Source organism: Salvelinus sp. IW2-2015, linkage group LG18 (genome assembly GCF_002910315.2).
Source record: "Salvelinus sp. IW2-2015 linkage group LG18, ASM291031v2, whole genome shotgun sequence".
Taxonomy (NCBI): domain Eukaryota; kingdom Metazoa; phylum Chordata; class Actinopteri; order Salmoniformes; family Salmonidae; genus Salvelinus; species Salvelinus sp. IW2-2015.
The window spans coordinates 57,124,360-57,142,094 of NC_036858.1; the positions used below are offsets into that span (position 1 = coordinate 57,124,360).

General features: G+C 40.8%; 1 pseudogene; it reads right to left on the minus strand.

Moving 5' to 3' along the window:
• The window catches only part of LOC111977964 (RNA binding protein fox-1 homolog 3-like), a 736,610-nt pseudogene that overhangs the window by 584,042 nt on the left and 134,833 nt on the right, over positions 1-17,735 (minus strand).

Here is a 17,735-nt window from a genome sequence, read left to right on the forward strand (position 1 = left end):
GTGTGTGTGTCAAAGTGGACCAGCGTGCTGCCAAGGACCTAGTGTGAGACCCCCTGGTGCCACCGGAGAGATGTGTTTGTGTGTGTGTATGTTTGTGATTTGCGCATGTGTGTGTTTATGTGTGTGTGCAGCGATGCCATTCGCGAGCCATGCCAAGAAGCCCGTGCTTCACCCCTCTGTCACCACTCCTCCCCAGACTCCCTCCTGACTCACCCGTCTGTCCGTCGGAAGCTGAAGCCCATATGTCTCAGTTCTTGTGAGTGTGTGTGTTTTGTGTGTGTGTGTATACAAAGTGTGTGTGTGTGTGTGTGTGCCTGTGTCTCTGTGTGTGTATGTGTGTAGGGGGGGGCGTTAGAGGGGGAGAATCATGCACCCACTCTGTTTTTGGAAACAGACTCCTGCTTGGTAAAGACATGGTACAGTAAACAAGTAGCCCGGTGTAGTCCCTCTCTCACACTGGGTTTTGTACTCTTCTGTCTCCTCGCCTTAACTTCACCTTCATCCTGTCTTCTCCCCTCCCTCTACTTCCCTTCTCCTCCCCTATCCTCCACTCCCCTCCACAACACCTCCTCAGCCCTTGCAGGTCCTTCCCCTGCTCTCTCTCTCTCCTTCTCTCTCTCTCTCTCTCTCTCTTTTTCTTTCTGTTCTCTCATCAACTCAGAGTATCTAACCTCAGTCGAAGATCAGACCTTGGTTACATATCAAATTGTACCCAATTACATATATAGTCCCTATTTGTTCTGGCCAAAAGTAGTGCACTATATAGGGAACATGGTGCATTTGGGGGACACACCTTGAGTCAGGGTTATTGTTGAGTAAATATTATCTGAAGGAACAAATCACACTCTCGTGATACAGTATCACAAACTGTGTGGGTAGATTTGTCTCTTCTCAAATGCTACACACAGACACACAACCACAGACACACAATCACACACAAATACAAATTAACATTATCGCCCTATGATCATACACATTTTCGCAACTCTCTAATCAACCTTTGAATAATCTACATATTAAAATATTAGTTTCAGGGACATTTTTAGAGGGAATGTTGTAAATAGAGATTGGGGAGGACAGCAAATAAAACATTTTGCTTTCAAAATGTAGGTCCAATTTAATTTTTAATGTTTACAAGCCATTGCACAAGCACCAAATGTTGTGGATTCAGGTATTACTAATGACTTTGGTGAGAGCCTGTTTGAACACGAGTGGAAGGCTCCACTTTTTATTCCTTTTTATCAAAATGGTGGCCAAAATATACACACACACCACACACACAACACACACACACACACACACACACCACACCACACACACACACACAACACACACACACACACACACAACACATACAAACATACACCACATACATACATACATACATACATACATACATACATACATACCATACATACATACATACATACATACATAACATACATACATACATACATACATACATACATACATACATACATACATACATTACATAACATACATACCATACATACATACACATGCATGCTGTGAGTGTGTGACTGAGAGACTAGCATTACTCCAGTCCTTGTTTATGGACATGAGCAAGAGGCATGGCCAGTTCCCTGTGGAACTGACTCCCAGACAATCACCTTCAACACACCACATAGACGGTTGACACACACACAACACACCACACACAACATGCTATGCACATCCAGTCTGTTGCGGTTGGCAGACGTACTGCTGACTCTGTCACCTGTCTGTGTGCATGAAGGTGATAGTGTGTGAGTCGCCATAGCTAAGGAATTGTGTGTCTACTGGTGTGTGTGTTCAGCAAATACCGATAGTTAGCATCATATTCTTCGGTTGTGTGGCTGTGTGTGTGTGTGTGTGCAAATGTGTGTGTGATTTGTGTTGGTGTGTTGTCCTGCTGGTGTGTTGTGTGTGTGTGTTGACTGTTGTGCTGCTGTGTGTGTGTGTGTGTGTGTGTGTGTGTGTGTGTGTGTGTGTGTGTGTGGTGTCGTGTGTGTGTGTGTGCGTGTGTGTGTGCTGTGTGTGTGTGTGTGTGTGTGTGTGTGTGTGATAGCAGACAATATTGCCACTCCTATTTGCCATCTCTTCAATCTAAGCCTACTAGATATTAGAAAGTGTGTGCTCTCAGGCCGGGAGGGAAGCAAAAGTCATTCCACTAACCCAAGAATTGCAAAGCACCATTTACTGGCTCAAATAGCTGACCAATCAACCTATTACGAACCCTTGGTAATCTTGTGAAAAAAATAGTGTTTGACCCGATACAATGCTATTTGACAGTAAACAAATTAACAACAGATTTTCATTGGCTAAGAGAAAGTCACAATAAAAAGATTGTGTAAGCTGTTTTCTTAGACTTTAGTGCATCTTTTGACTTTATCAATCATAATCTGCTGCTGTAAAAACATGTGTTATGGCTTCACATCCCCTGCAATACTGTGGATCGAAAGCTACCGATCTAACATAGTCAAGATAGAGTCAGGAATTCCCCAGAGCAGCTGTCAAGGCCCCTTACTTTTTTTCATATTTACTAATGACCTGCCACTGGCTCTGAGTAAAGCCTGTATGTCTATGTATGCTGATGACTAAACACTAGACACGTGAGCTACCACAGCAAATTAAATTATTGCACCACTTATTAAAGGAAAACTTCACCCAAAAACGATCTTTTGGTATTTGTTTCATTAGTCCATTGTTGACATAGTCACACATTTTTTTGCATGTCAGCAATCAGGTTTTCAAGAAATGTAACTTTCAAAGTACAGAAATCTGGCCCGTATCATATGATGTAAAACGCAGCATGTTATGATGCAAAATGCGTAAAACCAGCCAGATTTCTGTATTTTGAAAGTTATATATTTTGAAAACTTGATTTCTGGACATGAAAAACATTTTGGGAAACAAATAACAAACAAATACCAAAAGATTGTTAAAGGAAAACGCCACACAAAAACTAAGAGCTGCAGTCAGTTTCAGAATGGGTGACAAGAAATAAATAAGTTAACTGAAAGCATTGCATTTGGTACAAATCATTCACTAAACTGTAAACCTCAGCTATATCTTGCAATGAATAATGTGGAAATTGAGCAAGTTGAGAAGACTAAACTGCTTGGAGTAACCCTGGATTGTAATCTATCATGGTCAAAACATATTAACACAACAGTAGCTAAAATGGAGAGAAGTCTGTCCATAATAAAGCGCTAATCTACTTTCTTAACATCGCTATGAACAAGGCAGGTCCTACAAGCTCTAGTTTTGTCGAATCTGGACTACTGTCCAGTCGTTTGGTGAGGTGCCACAAAGAGGGACTGAGGACAATTACAATAGGCCCAGAACAGGGCAGAGCTGGCCATAAAACGTACAGAGAGCACACATTCATAAAAATAAAGTAGTGACTTCATCACTACTTGCATTTGTGAGAAGTATTGACATGTTGAATGCACCGAGCTGTATGTTTAAACTGCTAGCAGACAGCTCAGACACCCATGCATAGCCCACAAAACATGCCACCAGGTCTCTTCACGGTCCCCATGTCCAGAACAGACTATGGGAGGTACACAGTACTACATAGAGCCATGACGACATCTATTTCACATCAAGTAACTCATACAAGCAGTAAAATCAGATTTTTAAAAAACAGATTAAAATACACCTTATGGAACAGGGGGGACTGTGAAGAGACATACACACAGCCACACATACACGCATACACACACACATGATAGCATATGCACTATACACTCACGTATACATGGATTTTGTGTTGTAGATATGTGGTAGTAGAAGCAGCAGCTAATGGGGATCCATAATACAAACAAATACAAACTATATCTCTGTATTAATTCTATCTGTCTCTGTAGTACTTACAGTGCCTTCAGAAAGTATTCATACCCTTTGTCTTATTCCAAATTTTGGTGTGTTAAAGCCTAAATTCAAACTGGTTTAAATATACTTTTTTTCACCTATGTACACACAATAACCCATAATGATAAAGTGAAAACATGTTTTTTGAAATTGTAGCACATTTATTGGAATTTAAATACAGAAATATCTCATCTAAATAAGTATTCACATCCCTGAGTCAATACTTTGTAGAAACACCTTTGGCAGTGATTACAGCTGTGACTCTTTCTGGGTAAGTCTATAAGAGGTATCCACATCTAGATTCTGCAACATTTGCCCATTATTTATTTTCAAAATTCTTCAAGGTCTGTCAAATTGATTGTTGATCATTGCTAGACAACCATTTTCAGGTCTTGCCATAGGTTTTCAAGTAGATTTAAGTCAAAACTTCAACTCGGCCACTCAGAAATATTCACTGCCTTCTTGGTAAGTAACTCTAGTGTAGATCTGGCCTTGTGTTTTTGGTTCTTTTCCCGCTGAAAGGTGAATTCATTACCCAGTGTCTGGTGGAAAGCAGACTGAACCATGTCTTCCTGTAGGAATTTGCCTGTGCAATTTTTTGGGGGCCTGTGCTTAGCTCCATTCAGTTTCTATTTTATCATGAAAAACTCCCCAGTCCTTAACCATTGCAACCTAACATACCCCTAACATGATGCAGCCACCACTATGCTTGAATATACGGAGAGTGGTACTCTGTAAAGTTTTGTACTGGATTTGCCCCAAACATAACACTTTGTATTCAGGACCAAAAGTTAATTGCTTTGACAAATGTCTGCAGTGTTACTATAATGCCTTGATGCAAACAGAACGCATGTTTTAGAATATTTGTATGCTGTACAATAATCCTTCTTTTCACTCTGTCAATTAGGTTAGTATTGTGGAGTAACTACAATGTTGTTGATCCATTCTCAGTTGTTTTCTCCTATCACAGCCATTAAACGTTGTAACAGTTTTAAAGTCACCATTGGCCTCATGGTAAAATCCCTGAGCGCTTTCCTTCATCTACGGCAACTGAGTTAGGAAGAACGCCTGTATCTGTGTGGTGACTGGGTGTATTGATACACCATCCAAAGTGTAATTAATAACTTCACCATGCCCAAAGGGTTATTCAATGTCTGCTTTTTTGTTTTGTTTTACTCATGTATCAATAGGTGCCTTTCTTTGTGAGGCATTGGAAATCCTCCCTGGTCTTTGTGGTTGAATCTGTGTTTTCATTTCACTGCTTGACTCAGGGACCTTACAGATAATTGTATGTGTGAGGTAGTCATTCAAAAATCATGTTGAGCACTAATAATTGCACACATAGTGAATCCATGCAACTTATTATGTGACACATTTTTACTCCTGAATATATTTAGGTTTGCCATAACAAAGAGGTTGATTACTTACTAACTCAAGACATTTCAGCTTTTAATTTTGTATTAATTTGTCAAATAAAAAATAAACATGGGGTATTGTATGTAGGCCAGCAACAACAAAATCAAGAGGCGTGAATAGTTTCTGAACGCACTGCATAAGACATACGTTAGAGCTGAGTCTCTAGTGATGAGATTTTAACAGAGAAACACTTCAAGTCCCAGAGTCCCCTGCTGTAGCTCGTTCTAATACTGATCTCTCTCTAAGCTACCTTTTCCTACCACAATTCCCTCCTTCACTCACTTTGTCTCTCTCCTATCTTACCTCTTATGGAAAAACCACGAGTTCACATGTGGAAAATGCTCCTATGGTCATTCTCACTAAGCCACACCCATCCTAATCGTGTTACAATTTCAGAACGAGTAGACTATGTAGAAATAATGACACTCAAATTGAAAATCATGAAAGAAAATTATGAGGAGTTCTATCAGCCTTATCCAGGTGTAAATTACATATCACATTCCGGCGTTCCAATTTGTAAACAAGGCTGCATTGGATTAATCTTACCGTTTTTTCTGAATGCATAAACACTAACAGTGAGTCTTGATCAATGTTTCTGAAACCATTAGCACGTTCTCTGCTTTACACTCAGTTTGACATTTTATAACACACTTTTTGCAAAACTGTAAACACAACTCACTGCTTTACACTCAGTTTGCAAACAAGTTAATAACACACTTCTAGCAAAACTGTTAACATTGGTCTCTACATTGCTTCACTATTTCGTCAATTGCCTTTCCACATTAACACATGTCAATTTTTTTTTTTGATAATGAGTTCACTTACAAATCAGAGCTTGAGCACTATAAATAGGTCACAGGTAAACATTTGGTTTGGACAACAATGGAGGCCATTATTGGACAGAGAGCAAGAGGGGTGAGAACTAGAGGAGGACAAGGAGGAGGAAGATGACGAGGACGAGGAGGTAAAGAAGTAAGAGGAGGAGGAGGAGAAGGAAGAGGTGAAGTAGGACGGGGGAGAAGGAGAGGACGGGGAAGAGGAAGGGGAGTCAGGAACACAATAGCTGATGAAATCAGAGCGACTGGATCGGAGCTGCTATACTGTTGCAGGTATCATCCGGATATTTAGAAATGAGAACCGGTAAGTAACTGTAAGTGCTATAGTCTTACTGGTACAGTAATATGTACTGTACTTTCATAATGAGAAGGATCACTCACTAAAACCATAAAATTATTTTACAGCACTCCCCCCCCCCCCCCCCGCTTCTCCTTCACCCAAATCCAGACAGCTGATGTTCTGAAAGAGCTGCAAAATCTGGATCCCTACAAATCAGCTGGGCTAGACATTCCGGACCCTCTGTTCCTAAAATTACCCGCCGCCATTGTTGCAACCCATATTACTACTCTCTTTCGTATCGTCTGAGAATCCTAAAGATTGGAAAGCGGCCGCGGTCATCCCCCTCTTCAAAGGGGGAGACACTCCAGACCCAAACTGTTACAGACCTACATCCATCCTGACCTGCCTTTCTAAAGGCTTCGAAAGCCAAGTGAACAAACAGATCACCGACCATTTTGAATCCCACCGTACCTTCTCCGCTATGCAATCTGGTTTCAGAGCTGGTCATGGGTGCACCTCAAGGTCCTAAACGATATCATAACCACCATAGACAAAAGAAGGTACTGTGCAGCCGTCTTCATCGACCTGGACAAGGCTTGGTTTCTCTAATGACTGCCTCGCCTGGTTCACTAACTACTTCTCAGATAGAGTTCAGTGTGTCAAATCGGAGGGCCTGTTGTGCGGACCTCTGGCAGTCTCTATGGAGGTGCCACAGGGTTCAATTCTCGGGCTGACTCTTTTCTCTGTATATATCAATTATGTCGCTTTTGCTGTGGGTGATGCTCTGATCCACCTCTACGCAGACGACACCATTCTGTATACATCTGGCCCTTCTTTGGACACTGTGTAATCAAACCTCCAAACGAGCTTCAATGCCATACAACACTCCTTCCGTGGCCTCCAATTGCTCTTAAATGCTAGTAAAATGAAATGCATGCTCTTCAACCGATTGCTGCACGCACTGGACAGTTCTGACTTAGAATATGTTGCTCTGGACAGTTCTGACTTAGAATATGTTGACAACTATAAATACATAGGTGTCTGGCTAGACTGTAAACTCTCCTTCTAGACTCACATTAAGCATCTCCAATCCAAAGTTAAATCTAGAACCGGCTTCCTATTTCGCAACAAAGCATCCTTCAGTCATGCTGCCAAACATACCCTCGTAAAACTGATTATCCTACCGATCCTTGACTTCGGCCATGTCATTTACAAAATAGCCTCCGACACTCTACTCAGCAAATTGGATGCAGTCTATCACAGTGCCATCCGTTTTGTAACCAAAGCCCCATATACTACCCACCACTGCGACCTGTATGCTCTCGTTGGCTGGTCCTCACTACATATTCGTTGCAAAACCTACTGGCTCCAGGTCATCTGTAAGTCTTCGCTAGGTAAAGCTCCACCTTATCTCATCTCACAGGTTACCATAGCAACACCCACCCGTAGAACGCGCTCCATCAGGTATATTTCTCTGGTCATCCCCAAAGCCAACATCTAATTTTGCCGCCTTTGTCACGACTTCAACCGAGGCAGGCTCTCCTTCCCGTTCGGGTGGCGCTCGGCGGTCGTCGTCACCGGCCTATTAGCTGCCACTGACTCTTTTTCCTCCCCCTCCTTATGTGTTTATTTGTATCACCTGTGTTCAGTTAAGTTGTTAATTAGTGTGGCTTTATTAGTCAGCCAGCCCGTAGGCTTCTTTGTGCGGGATTGTTCGTCTGTAGCTGTGGATTTCGGGAGTGGTTTATTGTATTGTATACTGGGTTTGTCTCCCGTGTTTGTAGACAGGTGTTTTTGACACCCAGTAAGTCCATGTTGGACATTTTGGTTTGCCGGTTGGGAATTAAAAATCACCGTATTGAAGCTCTGCTGTTCCTGCGTCTGATTTCACACCCCCTGACACCCAGGTCGTTACAGCCTTTCCTTCCAGTTCTCTGCTGCCAATGACTGGAACGAATTGCAAAAATCACTGAAGTTGGAGACTTATATCTCCCTCACTAACTTTAAGTGTCAGCTGTCAGAGCAGCTTACCGATTGCTGCAGCTGTACACAGCCCATCTGTAAATAGCCCATCCAACCAACTACCTACCTCATCCCCATATTTGTTTTTGTTTTTCTGCTCTTTCGGACTATCACTCCAGTGTAAATTGCTAAATTGTAATTACTTAGCCACTATTGGCCTATTTATTGCCTTACCTCCTTACTTCATCTGCTCACACTGCATACAGATGTTTCTATTGTGTTATTGACTGTATGTTTGTTTATCCCATGTTTAACTCTGTGTTGTTGTTTTTGTCGCACTGCTTTGCTTTATCTTGGCCAGGTCGCAGTTGTAAATGAGAACTTGTTCTCAACTAGCCCATCTGTTTAAATGAAGGGTAAATATATATATATTTTTAAATAACACCATAATCCAAATCGTCAACAAAGTGAGTCTGTCTGCACTGTCTCGTCTACTGAAACGCAATAGAATTAGGATGAAAAAACTGTATGGAGTCCCTTTCGAAAGAAACTCAACTGAGATATGAATACGTGCAGGTATGCTATACTATCCTATCATTGGTACTGGATCTGGAAGTGTATGGTGCCTCATCATATTGACTGATCCCTGTCTTTTCGTACTATGCTACATTGTTTTGTCTTGTCTCTTTCAGAGAGTCATGGAGCTAGAAGCAGATGCAGTGCATCATGAGATAATATATGTGGACAAGGCAGGTTTCAACCTTGCAAAAACAAGGAGCCATCATCAACGTCCCGGGACAACGTGGTGGCAACATAACAATGTGTGCGGCTATAGTCAAAACGGCGTCCTTCACCATCATGTAATCCTAGGCCCATACAACACTGCACACATTATCACATTTCTGGACACCCTCCACAACAGACTAATCCCTAATGACCAGTGGCCAAAGCAGCCCAGGTACGGTATCATCTGGGACAGTGTTAGTTTCCACCGGGCTGCTGTGGTCCGCAATTGGTTCACAGGTCACCCACTTTTCATCACACTCAATCTCCCCCCATACTCTCTGTTCTTGAATCCTATTGAGGAATTCTTCTCTGCATGGCGTTGGAWGGTGTATGATCGCCAGCCCCACCAACGCATACCCCTTCTACAGGCAATGGAGGAGGCTTGTGGAGACGTCGATCAGGGGTCATGCCAGGCCTGGATACGGCACTCCAGGCCATACTTTCCACGCTGCCTAGCTCAAGACAACATCGTATGTGATGTGGATGAAGTCTTATGGCCATTCCCACAAAGAAGGCGAGATGTAGCCCCAAAAATTCTGTTAGTTTTTTCTAGCACAAATGTTTTTGTTTTCTTCTACTGCGCTGTTGTTGTTTGAGGAGTGTTAGAACATTTTGAGAGAAAAAAAACAGTTTCCCCCTTATTTGTATTGATAGTGTGTTATGTTCGGAATACACATCCATACTTTACACATTTGGATACCTGTGTGTATGTGTGTTTACTACATGTATGACAAAACTTTATTGCAAACTGCTATGCCCTGCACACAGAAAAAGCAAAAGTTTGTGTGTACTATATTGACGCAAAAACACAATTTTTCTAAATAGTTTGAAGAGTTTTGCAAGAATTGTTTGCTTTTGCAAGAGCTCTATAATGTTTTGCTGGTTTGGTGTAAGGTTTTGTGGTTAGTGTGTAGAGTTTTGCAAAAATAGCCTATAGTTTCAAAGATAGTGCCTAAGCGATCAGAAAAAACTGCAATGCTCTGTGCAGCCAATTGCAATGTCCCCTTTAGATATTAAGCCAGGAGCCGTTTGTGGATTTGACAGCTCTAACGCAGTTCCACCTCCGACACCGCCAAATCAACCGCTATGCAGTTGGCTACAAGAGCAGATCTGATTGAATCTAGCAGTGTGCTTTGCAAGTGTTCATTTTTTACATTTACATTTTGATAATTTAGCAGTCACTCTTATCCAGAATAATTTACAGTCAGTGCATTAAACTAAGGTAGATTAACAAGAATATATCACATTCATAGCAAGTAAAAAATATGATGTTATCGTTATTGAGAATGTTGTTGTAGTTAAGCGAGCTACTTGGTATTTGTTTTACATAAATACACTACTGTTCAAACATTTTGGGTCACTTAGACATTTCCTTGTTTTTGAAAGAAAAGCAATTTTTTTTGTCCATTAAAATAACATCAAATTGATCAGGAATACGGTGTAGACATTGTTAATGTTGTAAATTACTATTGTAGCTGGAAACGGCTGATTTTGTTATGGAATATCTAAATAGGCGTACAGAGGCCCATTATCAGCAACCATCATTCCTGTGTTCCAATGGCACGTTGTGTTAGCTAATCCAAGTTTATAATTTTAAAAGGCTAATTGATCATTAGGAAACCCTTTTGCAATTATGTTATCACAACTGAAAACTGTTGTTCTGATTGAAGAAGCAATAAAACTGGCCTTCTTTAGACTAGTTGAGTATCTGGAGCATCAGCATTTGTGGGTTCGATTACAGGCTCAAAATTGCCAGAAACAAATTAATTTCTTCTGAAACTTGGCAGTCTATTCTTGTTCTGAGAAATGAAGGCTATTCCATGCGAGAAATAACCAAGAAACTGAAGATCTCGTACAACGTTGTGTACTACTCCCTTCACAGAACAGCGCAAACTGTCTCTAATCAGAATAGAAAGAGGAGTGGGAGGCCCCGGTGCACAACTGAGCAAGAGGACAAGTACATTAGAGTTTCTCGTTTGAGAAACAGATGCTTCACAAGTCCTCAACTGGCAGCTTCATGAAATAGTACCCGCGAAACACCAGTCTCAACGTCAACAGTGAAGAGGTGACTCCGGGATGCTGGCATTCTAGGCAGAGTTCAGTGTTTGTTCTTTTGCCCATCTTAATCATTTTCCTTTTATTGGCCAGTCTGAGATATGGCTTTTTCTTTGCAACTCTGCCTAGAAGACCAGCATCCCAGAGTTGCCTCTTCATCAATTAGCCTTTTAAAGTAATAAACTTGGATTATCTAACACAATGTGCCAATGGAACACAGGAGTGATGGTTGCTGACAATGGGCCTCTGTACACCTATGTAGATATTCCATAAAAAATCTGCCGTTTCCAGCTACAATAGTCATTTACAACATTAACAATGCCTGCACAGTATTTCTGATTAATTCAATTTAAATGGACAAAATAAATTGCTTTTCTTTCAAAAACAAGGACATTTCTAAGTGACCACAAACTTTTGAACGGTAGTGTATATACATACAAAAATACAAAATGCATGTATTCTAATTAAACTGTTTCAAAATAAATGAATTGTATGTCAGGCCAGTGAAGTGCAAACTACCAAATACCTGAAATACTTGAAACTATTGAAATATGTATATCAAATACATGCAATATAAATGCTGTCCACAATGTCAATCTGCAACTGTGTACTAACCACTGTTCTTCCAGTAATGCACTGTAAATTCTAGAAATACAGCATGTTGCTGTTGAAAGGTGTTACAGTATTATACTGTAAATTTGTGTTTTCAGTAAAAGTCCTGCAAATCTACAGTAAAAATACTGGTTTCTGTGAGGCCTTATTTAACTGTAAATGTACAGTAATCTCCTGGCTACTGTGCTGCCAGTAATTTACTGTAAAAATTACAGGATATTTTTTTACAGTGCACATCTTATGCCTCATTAATCTGATCGGAAACTCAGAAATGTCCGACTTGCTAACTGGTTGTAGTTGTACACTTGCCGCATTCAACAAGTTAGCAAGTCGGACATTTCAGATTTCAAACAAGTACGTGAATGTGACATTACGCAAAAGTCAGACACACACACACACACACCCATTCTGAGTCACAACCCGATGACAGAGTGCCAGTTGTGTGTCGTCATTTGGCTAGCGTGTTCAAAGAATACGCACCTCATACCCTGCCTCCTTAAATCACACACACACACCATGCCCCCCCACACACACATAGATTATCCTGCAAACAAACAGACTAAAGCATGCGCTCTCCGACACGCAAACACAAATCGTTTACCATTCATTGATTCAAGTTACTACATTAACAGTCAAGATTTTCACCACTTCTCCTTTCCTTGCTCCATTTGCAGATTGATTGTTATTTTCTCCCCTCTTTAGTCACTTTCAATCTAACACCCAGCAATTAAAATCAATCGGCCATTGGATTGGCCTGCCTCTGAGGAGCCCATATAAGATGGCTGCCTGACAGAGGGCAGACACGGATTGTGTCCCAAATGGCATCCTATTCCCTATATAGTGCACTACTTTTGACCATTGCCCAGAGGAAATGTAGGGAATAGGGTGCCATTTGGGATATAGACTCTGATTTGTCCCACACAGACACTTAAATTCTCGTATTTTTTATTTTCTCATTGGTGTTGCTTCTTACCTCATGCACACGCATGCACGCACGCACGCACGCACACACACACACACACACACACGCACACATGCAAGCACACATGCAGACACACACGCGCAAAAATACCACCACCAGGCCACCGTTGGCCAGGACATGACACACAGGGGAGGACATGTTTACGCTTTGAAATACTACTGTCCTCCATATAAAGGGGAGATGGTGGAGGGGGGAACAGGGGAGCAATATGTGTGTGTGTGCGTGCATGTGCGTGTATGGGTGTGTGTGTGTTTGTGAGTACGCTTGTGTATGTGTCTGTACGAGGGGGTAGTATAGGTAGGACAGAGGGAGCTATGATGAAGTGTAAAACTGAGATGGAGGACATAATAGAAAAGATAATAAAAGGTGTGAAGGATTATGGGTAGGTGGTGGCGAGGGCCATTTCACACTGAAATTCAATCTGCTTCGTGTGGAGAAGTACTACACTCACTGTGTTGTGTCCCCCCCCCTCCCCACCGCTCGCTATCAACACACACACACACAAACACACACACACACACCGATGCTATATTGCTATTGATCAACAGCAGTTATCAGACATGAGAGAGGCATGGTACTCCCTGAGAGAGCACACAGAGAACAATCCACTATATCATATAAAATACATCATAAAACGCACAGGGAATCTCATTGGAAAAGCAGACTAAAAGCCACCAATATTGATAAGATGACTTGGGTTCTGTCCAAAATGGCACCCTATTCCCTATACAGTGTAATACTTTTGACCAGGAAGTGCACTATGTAGGGAATAGGGCACAATTTTGGATGCAAACTAGGATGCACCACAGTAGATTGCAGTGCAGTGATAGGAGAATCCACTGGAATAAAAATGTATAACCTCTAGTTATATTCTATACTGATGTCTTGTGTGTTGGAGAGTGTTTGATGAGTACAAGTTTTTCAGTCAAGTTTCACATTACATTTTTTGACTACGACTAGTCGTCAAGGATCCGCCACTTTTTTTCAATTTCCGCTTACAATGACATACCCATATATAATGGCCTGTCGCTCAGGACCCGAATCAAAGATATGCATATTCTTGATACCATTTGAAAGGAAACACTTTGAAGTTCGTGGAAATGTGAAATTAATGTAAGAGAATATAACACATTGGATCTGGTAAAAGATAATACAAAGAAGAAAACGTGTTTTTTTGTTTTTTTTGTACCATCATCTTTGAAATGCAAGCGAAAGGCCATAATGTATTATGCCAGCCAAGGTGCAATTTTGATTTTGGCCACTAGATGGCAGCAGTGTATGTGCTAAGTGTTTGACTGATCCAATGAACCATTGCATTTCTGTTCAAAATGTTGTATCATGACTGCCCAAATGTGCCTAATTGGTTTATTAATACATTTTCAAGTTCATAACTGTGCACTCTCCTCAAACAATAGCAGGGTATTATTTCACTCTAATAGCTACTGTAAATTGAACAATGCAGTTAGATTAACAAGAATTTAAGCTCTCTGCCAATATCAGAAAATGTCTTGTTACTTACAACCACATGCTAATCACATTAGCCTATGTTAGCTCAACCATCCCGCAGGGGACCCACTGATCCTGTAGAGGTTTAACCTAGTACATTCTCAGCCAACGAATTCGCTGTTTGTAATCTCTCTCTCTCTCTCTTTCTCTCTCTCTCTCTCTTCATCCTTCCTTATACAGTCCTGCCTTTGGGAGTTTTTCTTGTTTTTTCTCTGGTCCTCAAACTGGGAATAGAGTGTGTATGTGTGGGTCAGTGTGTGTGTGCGACTCAATTCAAAAATTCAAAAATGTGTTTTATTAATCATGTGTCCCTGTTAAGGGACCCCTGCAGTATCTATCTAACTGTTTATCCCTCTCTGTCTCCCTGAGTATGCCTATGGCCTGGATCTGAGGGCCTCTCTGTTACATGCTCTACCCACACAAAGCAACACCTGGCCTGTGTACTAATCCTTTCAGACCCCCATCAAGCTCTGGAGCTCCATCACTCCCCTGGTGACCTGAGCTAACCACACTAGCTACTGTAGCTCCCTTCTAGCATCAGGCTATATCCAGCTAGAGTCCTCAATGTGAATGCTAGATTCTAGCGCTTTTGGGAGGTAAAAAAGAGAGAAAAAACTCAATTGTAACCAATGCAGTCCATTTTTTTAACTGCTTTGGGAGAAAGGGTGGATGGAGGAGAGGAGGGGGAGGTGAGAGGGAGGGAGCGATATTTAAATTCTTCCAAGAAGCTCCCCAAAGCTTTGGCATGCATATTTCTGCAAGATTTTGCAATCCAAGTCCATCACACACACACACACCCAGGCCTAAACAGTCCCACGGAACCCTGCTGCCCCCGGCAGCCAGTTTCTCTGGCTCTGGTGTAGTAATTGTATGGGAACGCCTGTGTATTAATTACATTTATATGGATTTCTTCCCCCAAGCCACATTAATAGCCTCTGGTCTCCCATGTATGGAGATAATGGTAATGAGATTCAATAAACTATTAAACTATTCACTCCATGCATCCACAAACTATTACAAATATATCAACTCTTCACTCCATGCACCCACAAACTATAAAAAATATATAAACTATTCATTCCACACACCCACAAACTATTACAAACATATGAACTATTCACTCCATAAATCCACAAAATATTACAAACATATAAACTATTCACTCCATACAGCCAGAAATTATTACAAATATATCTACTATTCACTCCATACATGCACTAGCTATTAAAAACCTGTCATATGGCTCTCTACAGAGAATATTCACAGAGCTCATAGTTCACTTTTTAACAGTCAGTTTGAAACTGAAAGTCTGAAAGGCAGAGTCAGAGTGAGGATTGTGTACTAAAAACACCTTGTCGATAGAAATTGTTAGTTGTAATGCATACAACTGCAAGTTGTCATTCATAGGATAGGTAGTCAGTGTCAGTGTTAACATTACATTTGAGGGAGGTGAAAACTGGGTCTGGATAGCCATTAATACCTGTAATGTGTAAGGAGGTGTAAATGAGATAATATATACAGTAACAGGCCAAATCTTGGATACACCTACTCATTCAAGGGTACATTTTTATTTGTATTATTTTCTACATTGTAGAATAATAGTGAAGATATCAAAAATATGAAATAAAATATATGGAATCATGTAGTAACCAAATAAGTGATAAAGAAATCAAAATATATTTTATATTCTTCAAAGTAGCCACCCTTTTGCTTTGATGACAGCTTTGCAGACTCTTGGCATTCTCTCAACCAGCTTCATGAGGAATGCTTTTCCAACAGTCTTGAAGGAGTTCCCACATATGCTGAGCACTTGTTGGCAGCTTTTCCTTCACTGCAGTCCAACTCATTCCAAACCATCTCAATTGGTTTGAGGTCAGGTGATTGTGGAGGCCAAGTCATCTGATGCATTACTCCATCACTCTCCTTCTTGGTCAAATAGACTGTACACAGCCTGGAGGTGTGTTGGGTCATTGTCCTGTTGAAAAACAAATGATAGTCCCACTAAGAGCAAACCAGATGGGATGGCGTATCGCTGCAGAATGCTGTGGTAGCCATGCTGGTTAAGTGTGCTTTGAATTCTAAATAAATCACTGACAGTGTCACCATCAAAGCACCCCCACACCATCACACCTCCTCCTCCATGCTTTACGGTGAGAACCACACCCACGGAGATCATCCGTTCCTCTACTCTGCGTCTCACAAAGACACGGCAGATGGAACTAAAAAGGACAGATTTCCAGCAGTCTAATGTCCATTGTTCATGTTTCTTGGCCCAAGCAGGTCTATTCTTCTTATTGGTTTCCTTTAGTAGTTGTTTCTTTGCAGCAATTCAACCATGAAGGCCTGATTCATGCAGTCGCCTCTGAACAGTTGATGTTGAGATGTGTCTGCTACCTGAACTCTGTGAAGCATTTACTTGGTCTGCAATTTCTGAGGCTGGTAACTCTAATGAACTTATCCTCTGCAGCAGAGGTAACGCTAGATCTTCCCGTCCTGTTTCATCATAGTGCTTGATGGTTTTGGTGACTGCACTTGAAGAAACTTTAAAAGTTCTCGAGATTTTTCGTATTGACATGTCTTAAAATCATGATGTACTGTCATCTGCACATCTATCACTCCAGTGTTAATTGCTAAATTGTAATTACTTTGCCACTATGGCCTATTTATTGCCTTACCTCCTAACTTAATTTGCACACACTGTATACAGATTTTCCATTGTGTTATTGACCGTACATTTGTTTATCCCATCTGTAACTCGGTGTTGTTGTTTTTGTCGCACTGCTTTGCTTTATCTTGGCCAGGTCGAGTTGTAAATGAGAACTTGTTCTCAACTAGCCTACCTGGTTAAATAAAGGTGAAATAAAAAAATAAAAAATAATAATTATCTTTGCATATTTGAGCTGTTCTTGCCATAATATGGACTTGTTCTTTTACCAAATAGGGCTATCTTCTGTATACCACCCCTACCTTGCCACAACACAACTGATTGGCTCAAACGCAATAAGGAGGAAAGAAATTCAACAAATTAACTTTTAAAAAGGCACACCTGTTAATTTAAATTTATTCCAGGTGACTACCTCATGAAGATGGTTGAGAGAATGCCAAGAGTGTTTAAAGCTGTCATCAAGGCATAGGGTGGCTACTTTGAGGAATCTAAAATCTAAAATATACTTTTATATGTTAAAAAAATTGGTTACTACATGATTCCATATGTGTTATTTTATAGTTTTGATGTCTTCACTATTATTCTACAATGTAGAAAATAGTAAAAATAAAGAAAAACCCTTGAATGAGTAGGTGTGTCCAAACTTTTGACTGGTACTAGATAGATAGATAGATAGATAGATAGATAGATAGATAGATAGATAGATAGATAGATAGATAGATAGATAGATAGATAGATAGATAGATAGAAGATAAATAG